A 14984-nucleotide genomic window follows, 5' to 3' on the forward strand; every position below is an offset into this window, starting at 1 on the left:
CCTGTGCAATGTACTTCCTAAAAAACGTAAAGAACTAAAGCTTTCCTCACACTGGTACACAAAAATATTAAAGATACATACTTTCTACTTGAACTGCTTCTCTTCATCAACAAAAAAATTACCTAAAATTCAACAGATGTTTTCTTGCAGCTGTTAAGGGAACGAGGATGAGGTTATTTGGCTTATTTGTAGAGTTCTTACTTTAACAAGGAAAACCTTTAAAAACATTTCCACCCTTCCTATTGCTGTTTATAAGATGCTAGAAAACCACATCTGAGGAAATAGAATGAATTACCTGTGCAAAACCCTAATGTATTGATCAGTTTACACTGCCAATATAGCTCCATTGGCAACACCAATGAGGCTTTAGTCTCTTCCTTGCAAAAGCAGGTCTACTTTTACATCAAGCTAGTGGCTGAAGAGTATAAAATATAAATTGACATAAGACAGATAGAGAGCTGTAACTAGTTAAGGTCATTCTGATTGCTCCCAGCTGGAGTGTAGTTCCCAGTGAAAACTAATATGCCTCACTCACAATTTACACACTTAGTGTTTGTAAGTGGTATTTTGCCATAGAAACCACTTACTCTCTTACATGGCTGCATTTGCTCTGCACAGTTTTTTTACTGAAAGTGTTACATAATAGGAGAAAAAAATATTAAAAATTGTATACTCCCTCAGAAAACATCATAAATGAATGTATTGTTATTATTATTATTATTTAGATTCACTGTAAAAAGAAAACGCATATTTTCCACTCTGATGAATTTTAACCTTGTCAGTGACACCAAGATAAAGTTCAAGTAATGTTGACAACAGCTAAACTAAAGCAGAGAAGGCATTTGTGTGATAGAAAATCTGCAGGACGCTATCAGTATCGCAATACCTATATAGCTTTACAGAAACAGCCAAGAAAACTCTTTGTCAGGAAAGGTCTGAGTCTAGCGCTAGCCAACACAGCACCAGTGGCTGTTAGCCGAACTCCTGGCTTCTCTGCTCTCTCCAGCTGCTTCTCCCTATATTTGTCTTGCAGGCCTGGCACATCAGACAGTGATCAGCTTCCAGCAACTAGATTTCAGCCTATTTCTAATTGAGCTCCTTAAGTCCTCTGGGAATCTGCTCCACTGCTATTGCAAAACTCTCAGACCTGAGCCCCTGTTGTTAAACTATCCACAGCTCTTTTTCTGGGGGTACTAGAAAAATCAGTATTCATATATCTGGTCAATTCAAGAGTTGGGCAAATGATTCCTTGTAGCTGAACTGCACTGTGATCTGAAGTGTCTTAATATCCTGCCAAAAAATACATGCAGCATGGCTTTGGATTGCAAGGCCCTTATTTAATATTTACTGAAATTTGCATCCAAATGATATTCTGATACTGGATCTGAACTGCTGCAATAGCTGTTTACTTCTGCAGGTCACTTGCTGTGAGTGAACTGAAGATTAGTATATAGTTATCCTTCATTATATATAAACCTGTTTTTAATTAATAAGAACTGTATAATAAAACCAAACAAAGCCTTCTCTCTATTCTTTTACACTAAGTATGGACATGCAAACTGTGTATGGCTGTTTTTATGTTATGGCATTATATATGATGTTACTCCAAGTAACAAACTGTCAAGGTCGTATCATCCCTGTATTGAATGCAATAAAGGAAATACTTATTTTGATTTAATATTGATTCTAGCTTTATAATGCTGATTGGTTGTCTCAGGGTGCTAGTGAAAGGAGCTAGCATCTAGATTCAGAAATTTACCTTCACATGTTGGGCTGCATTGAGCATGAATGGGCTCAGGTTATGACCAAAGAAACAAGCTTTTCTAATGGGCAAACTAGCACCAGCTAGCAATCATATAGTTTCAGAGAATAAAGCAATTCTTTAGAGCTCGTGCTTTTTTTCAGTACAGATTCCTCCTCACTGGGCATGTCCAATTGCACAGTCAGCCCTAACAACAGATGCTTTGTTCAATCAAGCTGTATTCAAGTGGAAAAGCTAAGAAACAACTCCCTGCTTTACCATAAAGATCAAACCTCAGAACTTTATCAAGCCTTTGTGAGTTATTGTGATTATTAGTGTTCATTTTCAATCAAGCCTAAGGAAGAGAAGCACACAAGGCATCAAAATTCCCAACTTTTTCCTCTCTGTTCCCAACTGTATTTTTATATCTGAAACTGCTAAATCTTCTGAGGCTTCCAACCACTGATGTTTTAAACCTGTGTGAATATATAACAGTATTTATCCCAGTTTTCTTTTTTTCTTAAATGTAAGTATGTTTTAGGTTTGATAGTTGCAGACAACCACTTAAAGGTAGGACCTACACACACTCCCAGTAAGATCACAAGTCAATTAAAAAGCAAAATCTTCCAGTCTCATAAATTGGACATTGCTGATTGCTAAACTGTGACTTTTGCAGATAAAGATGGCAGAACTGAGGCTATATTGTGGACTGTATTCAGCCTAATTTTTAAAGCTCCTTCTGTGTACAGAAGCATAATGGCAGTCAGAGAAAGCTATTCATGTAAGGAGTTTATAGGAGCACATTCTTAGTGTGAATTTGCACAGCTTAAAAGTACGTGAAAAGAGGTAATGACAGCTGTAGTAATTGCTAATTAGATTAGTGCTGTAGTTTTTTTGGATGAATGTTTAATTAACCCAGCAATGACTGGTTGCATGTAATTAGCACAGTATTCTGCAAAATCAAGAACATGTTAATTGGATCAGATTTCTCAGCCTTTAAAAATTCCATATTAGGAATAAGTTGTGACCAGGGGCTAACAGGATTTTGTTTTCTCAGCACAACTGTGATGGCCTCTACTAGTATAATAATGTGGGTCAGAAAGGTGACGGGTGTGATCCATATCACTGTATGGATCCTTCTAGCAGCAATGACATTATAGTAGCAAATCTACATGACTTTAATTTAGTTGTGTCCATTCAGAGATTGCATGCCTTGTGTAATGAAGGCTTTGGCAATATAACTATGCTTACAATAGAAGTGCTGTTAATGTGATCTCTTCTATTTCAGAGCATTCCTGTGCAAACCTATCTTACAGAACAAGACTAAGTCATGGTTACAGAGCTGTCTGAAAATTCAGCTCAATCCCAAGTTGGGTTTGTATACTTCTGCCATTTTATTTGACCTACTGCCTCTTGTGCTTTACCTGGAAAATAATTGAGGAGAAGTGCTCTTTATTCTATTGCTTAAGTGAAATAAATCTTCAGTACAGACTATTCTCTTAAATAAGCATTTTATGCAGCTGGCTTTAATGCATGTAAATACATCAAATACTAAAGGGTAGCTCTTATCAAATTCTGTGCAACCATATATTTCAGGGAACAGTCTCTGAAGTTACACTTGGCACTTTATGCTGCGCTAGGTACTCTGTTCATCATTTACGAAATATTCACAGTTAACCTCATGGCTGTCAGCTAGCAAGCTTTAGCATGTTTTACTGACCTGTGGCAAAAATCTCTTGTGGTACTTTCTCCTAAATGCACTAGCTCCTTGCTGCAATAGCAAGACGACAAGATTTCTTACTTAGGGAGAAGCCCCCTGCCAGTGTGTATAGCTGCACAATGACATCATGGCTGGGACCATGTACTATGCAGGACAGTGCATGTGAAGAGGCTGGGGTAGAGGCTACTTTAGGTCCTCCATCAGGCAGCTTGGCAGTAGAAACAGGAAACATTGATAGTGAATGATAAATATTTTGCATTTGCTGTTTTGCTAAACCTAGCGCCATGAATATCTGGTATGCAGCCATCAGTTTCAGCTCCCCTGAAGTCTCTCCCTGACAGCTGTGCACACTCCCTCTGCTCGGATGAGAAAGAATGGGGATGAGAAGACTCTGTAGTTGGCTTGCTAAAATAATATTGGTAAAAATGTCAATTGCCCACACTGAGAGTAAAATAATCGTTTTTGCAGTGCCTTGTGCTCCCTGGCACCAGGAAAATGCATTTCAACTTGAAAAACAAAAAATGGGCCAAAAGCTAAAATGAGTAGTAATATTAAAAGTCAAAGACAGCCTTGCGTTTCTCTAAGGTCTTTTCTGAGGCATTTTGATTTTGCTGTTTTAGGGTCTTGCTATTACCAGCCATTTAGTCTGATACTCTCCTGGTGGCTGCAGCTTGAAGTCAGGGTGTTCAGACAGAACAGGCATGTACCTCAACTGCCTTTCTGAACAAGGCAGTATCTCAGCTTAACCCTCTGCTGAAGCTTGTTCAAACTCACCTCACACTGCAACAGATGTGGAAGCATTCCAGCAGCCTTGTTGCCCTGCCTGGCTTTACGACAGCAGCTCCTGGAGGGTGAGAGGTGTTAGGAGAGCTCATGCTAGGACATCTGCAGCTGGATATAATCTCAGCTGAGCTCCTCACACCACTGAAATGCCTTGGATGAAAATTAATTTTCTGATTTAAACTACGGCTTGGTCTAGCTTAGACCTCATGAAACCTATCTGGGCTGGATGATCAGTAGATTTCACCATACCTAATACTGAGGCAGACAGATCGGAAAGCACACCTTGCCTTTGATTTTTCTGGCAACTAGGTCAGAGAGAAAATGTTGCCTGAGAGACATTTTTCCTTTAATATCTATTGCCTTATGCTTAGAATGTGACATTGTGACTCACAAAACTACTGGGCCAGGACAGGATTTGTTTCAGCACAGCATGTCATTAACACCGACCTCTGTCTACATGAGATGGATCTTCAAGACACAAAGAATTTTGCTCCCATTCTAGAGTGCACAAGTGTCTCTTATGTACACCAGCAATGTTTACAAGGAAGTGAGCAATACGACAGTGCTGCAGAAAAGAAGTGGCAGTAAGAAACTGTGGAGTTTAGAAGGACCCAGGACGGTGGGTACTGCTGAAAAGGCTGATCTCTCAACCCAGGAGATATCTGTGCACAGACAGCACCCCTTCTGCACATCAATCAAGTGAAACAATTGGGCTCAAAATGAACCCTGGAAAACAGTCTCATGAAGTAAGGGGCTTGTAAACAGTAAAAATCAGGAGAGACACAGTGCATACCGCTCTTTTGCATGTGCTCTCCATAACAGAGCATCAGCTGTTACTGCACATGGCTTGATTTTAGCATGCTGATTTAATATTTACAGAGTGCCAATAAAATTTATATGATGACAGCTGGTGGCTCCTGTGGTAATTTATAAACACCACCAACAACACAACACAGGCATCAGAAACTCCAAGAGGAATTCTATGCTATTGCGCAATACTCAGCATCGAAGAATGTGGATATTCTAATTTTGCAGACTTTTAATAATCTTTGTGTAATACATCCATGCTGGACAATATGTAAAGTCTGTATTATGGAAAGTTAATATTTCCCCTAGCTATGTTTTTTTTTTTCCCTTCAGAATAGAGTTTACCACAAAGACTGGTTATCTAATTGGATTGATACTTTGGCAAAAGTGTCAGGTGATTTCTATAGTCTGAGCCTTTGTAAGTTCAGTTGGGAAGACCAGAACATGATTGCCTATTTTTCTTCCTGCACTGTGCTTCCCCAAAATAAATACTAACAAATGGAAACTGCTGTGCGATGATTGAGCTGGATAGACTACTGCCCTTGTTCCACAACCTGTGTTTACTCTGCACATCCATGAGTAGAAAAGAGTAAAATATAATCTGTCTGACAAGATTACAGATCTAATGACTGGCCATTATCAGGGCACCACTACAGAAATACAAATACCTGATATTTGACTGGAAGACATCATCACTGACTGATTCTTTTTCATTCTGCAAGAAACCTTCATCAATCATACTGTCCCTCTTTGTTTATATTTCCATTTTATTTCCCAAATCTTTGGTTTCCTTTCCACTCCTTGTTTGTTTGTTTGTTTTTCATTTACATTCCTTCTTCAAATCTGTGGAAAGTTTTCACAAACCGCTTATTATGTCTTTTACATATAGACATAAATTAAGATGTGAAACTTGACATGGAATAGAGACAGAGGCTGTTTTTTATTACAACAACCTTTCCAGTGATTCTTTTCCCCATGTTTTTAATAGTACAATTAATATGTGTATTATTTTCAGTGTTACCTGTTCCTAGGGACATACATAAGTTGCTCTCAAGGCAGTGCTGTTTTCTGGTTTACCTGGTTTACATGCTTCATTCTCTTTCCAGACAATGTCCAGTTCCTGCTAAGAACATGTATTTTTAGGTCAGAGCAACCTTATCTGGAAACATTAACAATTACCCAGCATAAAAGAAGACTGTGGACACTGAAAAATAAAATCAGGATAAGGTCCATAAGTTGCAACAAAAGCCTGAAATCCACCTAAACACTAAACAGACTTTTTGGATACTCTCCTTTCAAAATAATCATGTTATAATTAAGTTTTAAGAAGAATGTTATCAGTAATAAGGAAGAATTTTCTGTATTGGTGGTAATCACCATATTACCCTTCATCTAGTTCGTTCATCATTGTGTAGGAAAAATGCTTCAGAGCAGGAGCCCATCAATTTACAGTGGGAACCATGCCACTCAGACAGATGGAGGTACCTTTAGGTAGCCAAACGATCATGTATGTACATCAGCCATGGGTGCTCAAGGCATGATTCCCAGCTGGGAACACGAAAATGCTGTCCATTACAAGCTGTCTGTGGCTCTTAGCCACTGCTAATCCCCTACGGGTCAGAATTCTCTTTTAAAAACAAAGATCGAATTCTGTGGCCTTATGAGGCCCCTCCGTGGTGCACAGCAGGGGACCTGAGCATCATGAAAATTTTGCAGCTGGCCCATGCCAGACAGAGGAGAGGGTAGGATGCAAAGTATAGAATTACAAGAGTTATTGATACACATGAGGTGTCCCATTCCAACCAGGGCACACTGAATGCGATTTTACACATGGTTCTCAGACCTTTGAAGTGCTCAGATACAAGATGATTTGACTGCTCACTACTTAACACACACATATTACTGTTTTGAAAAGCAAGTATAATACTATGGTGCCACCATTCATCTGCTTTCTTGATCTAGGTGTCCCTGGGGTTGGTACTGCTACATTTACTCATCTATAATGCCAGATAATGGGAGGGTTTCGCAGAGTTGTTGGAGAGGCTGAGATGCTAGTGTTACCTTAGTAGCCTAGGAGTATCCCTTCTCCTTTGTGGATGACTTTAAGATTCCAAGAAACAGGACGGTTTCTTTAAGGTGGGGGCTGTCCTTGCAGTGAGCTGGGGCCCTTTAGTTATGCTGACTTAGCCATGATTATGCAGTATACAAAGTAAAACACACTCCTCTTATGAAATAGATGATTTCAGACTATTAAGATACTTTATACAATTTCATACTATAAAGACTAATTGGTACAACAGTTGGGGAATGAGATTCTTCTAACAGGGGCCCAGAGACCGAGGCAGAGAACCTGTCTACAGTGCTGGTCAGGAGCTGCCAAGGGATACTGGAGGGATGGAGAGGAGGCGAGGGCTCGTCTTGACTAACGCCCGGGCTCGGGAAGGGGCCTGCGCCAGCGACCTCCAACACCGGCGAACCGCGGCCGCAGGCTGAGCCAGCATGGGCAGCCGGACTGCGGCACCTCCGGCGGACAGGCGGGACCGCCCTGCAGCGTGGCTCCCGCCGCTGGCGCAGGGAGGGCGGGGTGCAGAAACCAGTCACACCGCTCCGGCCGGTGAGCCTCACGGTGCGGGGTAACACACCCGGCTGCCAGGCGGAGCCCCCGGTTCAGCCGCGACGACAACGCGCTGGAGAACCGGTCCCCCCGCTCGGGCCCGCCCGATCCGCCACCGCACCCCCTGCGCGCATGCGCGGTTCCCACAGCGGAAGCGGAAGGCGCAGGGTTTGGGCGCGAACGGCGGAGGCGGCCCCCGCGGTTGCCATGGAGAGCAGGGGACAGGGGGCGCGTGACCGCGGCCCCTCCCTTCTCCTCGCGGCCTCGCCTGACGGTTGGTTCCGCCTCGTGCCGCGGGGAAGGGGCGGCGGGGGGAGGGGCGGGGGGGTGTGCGGGAGGAGCCCATGGAGCGCCCTCCGCTCGGCGCTGCCGGAGGGGTGTCGCGGCGCCAGGCCGCCGAGCCGGGGCCTGGAGGGAGAGGCCACTCCCGCCGGTCCGTTGTGTGGCGGTGGTACGGAGGGCGCCGGCGGCCCCTCGGGCGCGGTTGTTGGTGGTCCTGAGAAGGCTGTTCGGTGGTGGGGTTTGGGTAGAGTGCGCTGGGGCCTCCGTGTAACCAGTCTTGGACATGAGCTTTGCCTGTATTAAATCCGTGTGACCAGTGCTGGGTGTCTGTGCTATCCGTGTCAGCTTCAGCTTCAGGATTGCAGTTTTCTGCGTGGAGTGTGGAGGGAGGAACATCATTAGCAAACTTCATGAGCATCCTCTTATCCATGAGATAAAGCAATGCTTAGTCGTTTTTATGAAGCTCCACAATGCTGCTCTTTTTTTGCTAAATGATGAGGAGGGCATTTTCTGCTCTTGAGGAAGTGCATGGGTTTTGTTGGTCTTGTGCTCTGGCAACACAGCATGAGGAAATACAATGCCCCTTAACCTTTCTTAGCTTCACACTTTTCATTTTCCAGCCCCAGTAGTTAGTAAAATGAAATTGTACATCTTTACACATTTCACACTGAGGATCCAAACAGTAATGTGCTAAAGCCATGTATGTTGTCTGTGTAAAGGTGGCTGTTTGGTCAGCAATAGATGATAGTTTTCATGGATTTGTGATCAATGGCCGTACAACATGCATGCATTGGTATCGAGCCATGTCCCAGTCCAAGCCCATGTGTCATCTTTCATGAGTGCAGTAGATATTTAGAGGCACGCCTTGCAAGATCCTATCTGTAAAACAGAATTGGGTGGGAACATCTTGCCTACCTTAACCTGTCAACAGCCACCTAACAGCTCTGTAGTGCCACAGTTTCTACTAACAATCGTCTATTGTATAAACATGTTTCATGCCAGGTACGCAGGATTTTGTCATGGCAAAAATATGCTCCTGCTTGTATTAAATGGTTATTCAGATACTAGTTTTGTTGAACAGAAGAGCTGTAAAAGGCATAATGGTAATTATATTCTGACCCTTGATTACATCACGTAAGTGACTTCTTTAAAATGCAGTCAAAAGTAATTTAGCTGTTTGGTTCAAGTCCGCTTTGTTTCTTGTTGAAGTATATTTTTAATTTTATATCAGTAGCTTTTGGCAGTAATTCTTAAGATGTCAGGAGCGTCACAGATCTAGGGACGCAGCTGTTGATTGTTATGGCCTTGCTTTGGCTATCACAAATATTATAGCAAGTGTAGCTCTCATGTTACTACTCTCTGTTCCACTTTCTTAACTGCTTAGAATACAACCTTCTTAGAAAGTGGTGTTTTTCTTGCTTTAGAAGTGTATTTTATAGAGCATAGTATTGTTCAGTTTGTTTAGGGTCTTAAAATTGTGTTTTACAGTGAACAATTCTGTGAATTATTGATCTGTGCCATTCTGGACTTGTTTAAGCCAAAGTGAGGCAGAATGCATAGGATCTTGGTTTCTAGTTATATATGAATGCAATAGCCATAAAAGTGCAAGAAACAGGATGTTGCCAGAGCTGTTTTTCTTGCTTCTTAGGACGAAAAACAGACTAGTGCTTGTATTGACTTTATTTATGAAACATAATTTTCTAAGTATGTTTTGGGCGGGTCTTGATGCAAAATTTTATACTTTTTTTTTTTTTTTTTAAAGTTGGCATTCAAATGAACGTATTAAAACAATCTTCATGTTAACGTTTCTGGTCAGTGCAGAGCTTTCTTTTTTCTCGGAAGTGACTTTCTGACTGCCTGACTCATTATGTGGTCTCATTATTCAGAATGTCGCATCAGGACATATTGAAGGTGATTGCAGTGAAGAAATCCAGTAGTAAAAATATTTTTTGGAAAGGCAAGAACAGTTCTTGATTTTCGTAAGAAAAGCTCTGTCATATTTTGGCATATCTGAAGCTTTCCCCAGCCAGAGCTAATGTTTACTTTTAAACGCTTTGCGTTTGAGATGTTTATTTAGGAAAAAATGCTATAAATTAGGGTAAGAGGGAAGAAAACCACAAAACTTCCAACATTAGTGTTGTGTGGTTTATGTTAAAGGATTTTGTTGTGAAATTTTAAGGCATTGCATGTACGAATACTGAATATAGAAGGATATAAATACTTAATTGTTTCTTTTCAACTGATTTATTGTAAACCTGCTCGTAGACTTTTTTCCTCTACATATTGTAGTTATTATTCTTATCAGAAATGATGCATCCCAAAGAACAGATTAATTTATCTTCCTTTATTTTGACATTATATTTGAAAGAGTTAATATAGATTTTTTTAAAGTATGTTTAAAAATAAAAGACTGTAAGTCCACCTTGCCCGTGAGTTAAATTGGAATCTAATACTTTCTACCTAATCATCAGAATATGCATTTGTTAGGTTTTCTTTATTCCCCACACTCTTACATATTTATATATGGTACATGCAACAAGAATGAGAAGGGGAAAAGCTCACTTTACTGGAGGAAGTTAGTATATTAACATTGCCTATACAGTATTGCTGATAACAGTGTAATGGAAAATATAAAGCTTCATTTATCATAAAGGCATGGTGAAGAAAGTGTATCACAATCTAAATTAACTGAAATACACTGACAGTAGTACAGTTTACTATAGACCTTTCTCTGAACAGTCCCATCCTTTTAAATCTATATTAAAATTGTGAAATGGCCTAGAACTGAAATTCAAAAAATGCTAGTTAGAATCAGCATGTCAGTTCAGACATGAGAGGCAAAGGGTCTGGATATCTGTGTAAATAGCTTGAGAGGAAGCTCTACTCAGTGAGGTGAGGTATGAAGAACATAATAGAAAGTACTCTATTACATGCTGCCTTTCAAGCCAGTGATGATGGTTGTTTGAGTATCACACTCTTTTTGTTCTCTTTCAGGAAAAATACAGAAGATGATCATGAAAATCCTCTCTTTCTTGAGAATGGGGCCTTTTTATATGTAGTTCCAACTTAATTGTGGAACTTGCCATCAGAGGTATGGTTTGGGGGCTGTATTTGTGTTTGGTTTAGTTCTTTAATGATATAAGTAAATAATGTAGGCAAAAGTTAGTTATTGAGTTATAAAAATTTTGGATATGTTTCCATTCTAGGCACTCTTATTGTTTTCTCCAGAATCTCTCTCACTGCTTATTGCTCATGCATTATACTTTGAGAAACATGCATTATACACTGAGAAACAAGCAGTTCAGTACTTAAATCTCTCTGTTTTGTTGGTTGAGCTATTCTTTCCCCTTCTGAGGAAGGACTGTGAAGTCATGAAATCTCTGCTGCTCTGGTAAGATGGAAAACAGATGGATTTCTCAGTGGGCAGCAGTGTTTCTAACTGCCTCTGTTGTATTTTACCTTTGCGTTTCTGCCAGTCTGCATGGTTTCTCTTTCGAAAATCCATGCTGACTGCTCCCAGTCGCCTTCTTGTATCACAGTATCACAGTATGTTTGGGATTGGAAGGGACCTCAAAAGATCATCTAGTCCAATCCCCCTGCTGGAGCAGGAACACCTAGGTGAGGTCGCACAGGAACATGTCCAGGCGGGTTTTGAATGTCTCCAGAGAAGGAGACTCCACAACCTCCCTGGGCAGCCTGTTCCAGTGCTCTGTCACCCTCACTGAGAAGAAGTTTCTTCTCAAATTTAAGTGGAACCTCTTGTGTTCCAGCTTGATCCCATTACCCCTTGTCCTCTCATTGTTTGCCACCGAGAAGAGCCTGGCTCCATCCCCATGGCACTCACCCTTTATATATTTATAAACATTAATAAGGTCCCCCCTTAGTCTCCTCTTCTCCAAACTAAAGAGACCCAGCTCCCTCAGCCTTTCTTCATAAGGGAGATGCTCCACTCCCTTAATCATCTTGGTTGCCCTACGCTGGACCCTCTCCAGCAGTTCCCTGTCCTTCTGGAACTGAGGGGCCCAGAACTGGACACAATATTCCAGGTGTGGTCTCACCAGGGTGGAGTAGAGGGGAAGGAGGACCTCTCTCGATCTACTAACCACCCCCCTTCTAATACACCCCAGGATGCCATTGGCCTTCCTGGCCACAAGGGCACAGTGCTGGCTCATGGTCATCCTGTTGTCCACCAGGACCCCCAGGTCCCTTTCCCCTACACTGCTCTCTAATATGTAATCTCCCAACCTATACTGGAACCTGGGGTTGTTCCTGCCCAGATGCAGGACTCTACACTTGCCCTTGTTAAATTTCATTAGATTATTCCCCGCCCAACTCTCCAGCCTGTCCAGGTCCCGCTGGATGGCAGCACAGCCCTCCGGTGTGTCAGCCACTCCTCCCAGCTTGGTGTCATCAGCAAACTTGCTGATAGTACACTCAATTCCCTCGTCCAAATCGTTAATGAATATATTGAATAATATTGGCCCCAGCACTGACCCCTGGGGCACTCCACTAGATACTGGCCTCCAACTAGACTCCGCACCATTGACTACCACTCTCTGGCTTCTCTCCCTAAGCCAGTTTGCAACCCACCTCACTACTCTATTGTCTAGACCACACCTCCTCAACTTAGCTGTGAGGATGCTGTGGGAGACTGTGTCAAAGGCTTTACTGAAGTCAAGGTAGACCACATCCACCGCTCTGCCATCATCCATCCACCTTGTTACATTCTCATAAAAGGCTATGAGGTTGGTCAAGCATGACCTACCCTTGGTAAAGCCATGCTGACTGCCCCTAATAACCCTCTTATCCTTGATATGTCTTGAGATGGCACCAAGGACAAGCTGTTCCATTACTTTCCCAGGGACAGAGGTGAGGCTGACCGGTCTATAATTACCCGGGTCCTCCTTCTTGCCCTTTTTGAAGACTGGAGTGACATTTGCTTTCCTCCAATCCTCGGGCACCTCTCCCGTTTCCCAAGACTTGGCAAAGATGATGGAGAGCGGTCCAGCAATGACTTCAGCCAGCTCCCTCAGCACCCGCGGATGCATCCCATCTGGACCCATGGATTTATGAATGTCCAGACTATTTAATTGCTCCCTAACCCAGTCCTCATTGACTAAAGCAAACTCCTCCATTGACCTGGCTTCATCCGGGGTCTCAGGGGTACGGGGCTCCCCAGGACAGCCTCCGGCAGAGTAGACAGAGACAAAGAAGGCATTCAGTAACTCTGCCTTCTCTGTATCTTGTGCCACCAGGGCACCCACCCCATTCATCAGTGGGCCTACATTGCCTCTGGTATTAGTTTTATCTGCTATGTATTTGAAAAAGTTCTTTTTGCTGTCCTTGACCCCTCTCGCCAGCTGTAATTCTAAGGAGGCCTTGGCTATCCTAGCTGCCTTCCTACATCCTCTAACAGCAGTCTTATATTCCTCCCAAGTGGCCAGCCCCTGCTTCCATGACCTGTAAACTCTCCTCTTCTGCTTGAGCATACCCAACAGATCCCTATTCAACCACCTAGGCCTCCTGGCTCCCTTCCTTGACTTCCTACGTGTGGGGATGCTCTGATCCTGAGCGTGGAAGAAGCAATCTCTGAATGCCACCCAGCTATCTTGGGCCCCTTTTCCTTCAAGCAGTCTTGCCCATGGGATTTCCCCCAGCAATTGCTTGAAAAGGCCAAAGTTAGCCCTGCTGAAGTCCAGGGTTGCAATTCTACTTGCTATTCTGTTCCTGCCACACGAGATGCTTGTGTTTGGAAACAGTTTCCAGGATTATTTGCTCCACCTTCCCAGCGATCAGGGTGAGCCTAACAGGCCTGTAGTTGCCTAGATTTTCCTTCTTGCCCTTGAAAACATGGTTAACACTTACTTTCTTGAGTCCTCTGAAACCTCACCCATCAGTTTAAGACGTCCAAATATAATTGAGACTGGCCTCACAATGACAGGACCAGCTCTCTCAGAGCTCAGTAGTGGCATCTCATCAAGTCCCATGGAAGTGTTATGCCCAGTTTATTTAAAGTTTTCTTAATCTGATCCTCCCTCACTCAGAGAAAATCTTTCTTGCTCCAGACTTTCCCACTGGTCTCAGGGGCCTGGGATTCCAGAAAGCAGGTCGTACCTGTAAAGAGCAAGGTGAAGAAGGCAATTTGACTTTTTTGCATCCTTTCACCAGGTAATGTGTCCCATTCTGCAGCACACCCACATTTCCTCTAGCCTTCCTTACACTGCTTATGTACCTGTACAAGAGTTTCTTTTGACCTTCGTATCCCTCACCAGATTCAACTCCAGGTGGACTTTGGCTTTCCTAACCACATCCCAGTACACCCAAGTGGTGTTTCTTTATCAGATGTGGGCACAAACTTGATATGGCCCCACTTTACCTCTGTTTAATTGATTACAGGATCTCTATTGTCCTTGGCTTGAAAACCCTGACAAGCACTTCCTCACTCTATTATAGGTCACCACCTACCTCTCTCATCGTTCCTAGTCTAAGCCTTCTCTTAGCAGATTAAGCAGCCTGTTGGCAAAGGTGCTTTTACCCCACATAGTGTCAGGTGGATCTGGCTGATCCTCCCCCATGGTTCCTGATCATCAGGGAAGGTCCTATTGATGTAAAAGCTGAGTCCCAGCTTTTCATGCAAGCTATACAACCACTTGTTGGTCCGCAGGATCTGTCTACTCCTACTCAAGTCCTTACCCTTCACCAGCAGGATGAAGGAGACATCCCCTGCTTCCTAGGTCCTGGTCTTCATACTCCAAGCCAAGCAGTCATGCATGATATTCACCTTGCTTCCCTTGGCCATATTGGTGCTGCCTAGATGGAAGAGCAACTTGTGCAACCTGCTCTAGGTGAACCTGCTCTAGCAAGGGGGTTGGACTAGGTGATTTCGAGAGGTGCCTTCCAACCCCAGCCATTCTGTGATTCTGTGAAGAGCAGCTCAGGGTCGTGGTCTGAGGGCCACACTACTACCAGTCTCAGTAATGGCTGATCCATGGTATCCAGGACCCAAGCCCCTGGCAAGCAGCAAACCTGGCCAGGTG

General features: G+C 43.0%; 1 protein-coding gene across 2 annotated transcripts in view; it reads left to right on the plus strand.

Moving 5' to 3' along the window:
- The first annotated feature begins 7821 nt into the window (after positions 1-7821).
- The window catches only part of ZDHHC21 (zDHHC palmitoyltransferase 21), a 47583-nt gene continuing 40420 nt past the window's right edge, over positions 7822-14984 (plus strand). For both annotated transcript variants that reach the window (XM_082074976.1, XM_082074977.1), the window contains exons 1-2: positions 7822-7939; positions 10942-11038. The gene's annotated coding sequence lies outside the window, so the exon portion shown is untranslated. The remainder of the gene's footprint in view (positions 7940-10941; positions 11039-14984) is intronic.

The sequence above is a fragment of the Streptopelia decaocto genome (assembly GCF_964273445.1).
Source record: "Streptopelia decaocto genome assembly, chromosome: Z".
Lineage (NCBI taxonomy): Eukaryota > Metazoa > Chordata > Aves > Columbiformes > Columbidae > Streptopelia > Streptopelia decaocto.